We start from the raw sequence: 800 nt of genomic DNA, 5'->3' as shown, positions 1-800 counted from the left end.
CCCTTTAAAAAAATTTAGACTTATCTGAAAGAGAAAAATGTATTATAAATTCTGAAATTTCTCAGTAAAAGGAATAGTCACAATATCCTGTCATTAAGCATATGAGAAATGGTAATGATTATGATAAATAACTAATTTATTTTTATAGACTTAATAAAATTCCATTGGTAATATAGTAATTAATTACATAGTATAGTTAGAGAATTTCCAGAAGTAAAGGTACACTGAAAATTAAAGATTTAGTGCTCGCTTCAGCAGCACGTATACTAAAACTGGAACGATACAGAGAAAATTAGCATGGCCCCTGCGCAAGGAAGACACGCAAATGCGTGAAGCATTCCATATTTAAAAAAAAAGAAAATTAAAGATTTAGTCCTTTGTAGTCGGGGAAGCCACACAGATGCTTGAGTTATGATAAGGTTATAATTCTATGGAAAATAATGAGCTCATGTATTTAACATCTGTACTATGGAATAGTCATTATTAAATTAAAGTTCTAAGATGTGTGGTAAGTTTTCATGCTGTTGAGCCATGACCTTGAATTTAATTGCTTTGAGCCGAACACATTGAACCAAGTCCTTCTGACAGTGAATATACTTAGTTGAGTCTTCAGTATTTGGATTTCAATGTACTTATGATGCTGTCTATTGAATATATAATACTTTAGCACAGTGAAGAAAGAAACCACCGGTACGTATTTCCTGAGTCTTCTGCAAGAAAATGATCAAAAACTGGTATTTAAAACAACAGAACTGTATTCTCCCACAGTTTGGGGGGCTGGAAGTTTGAAACCAAGGTTT

At 32.4% G+C, this 800-nt stretch overlaps 1 non-coding gene across 1 annotated transcript; it reads left to right on the top strand.

Moving 5' to 3' along the window:
• The first annotated feature begins 242 nt into the window (after positions 1 to 242).
• Positions 243 to 349, top strand: LOC112317008 (U6 spliceosomal RNA). Its single transcript, XR_002976075.2, has one exon. It is a non-coding gene; the product is annotated as a U6 spliceosomal RNA (small nuclear RNA).
• Positions 350 to 800: the final 451 nt, after the last annotated feature.

Source organism: Desmodus rotundus, chromosome 7 (assembly GCF_022682495.2).
Source record: "Desmodus rotundus isolate HL8 chromosome 7, HLdesRot8A.1, whole genome shotgun sequence".
NCBI lineage: Eukaryota > Metazoa > Chordata > Mammalia > Chiroptera > Phyllostomidae > Desmodus > Desmodus rotundus.
Note: the sequence above shows the minus strand (reverse complement) of the source record. Positions and strands in the feature narration are given on the sequence as shown.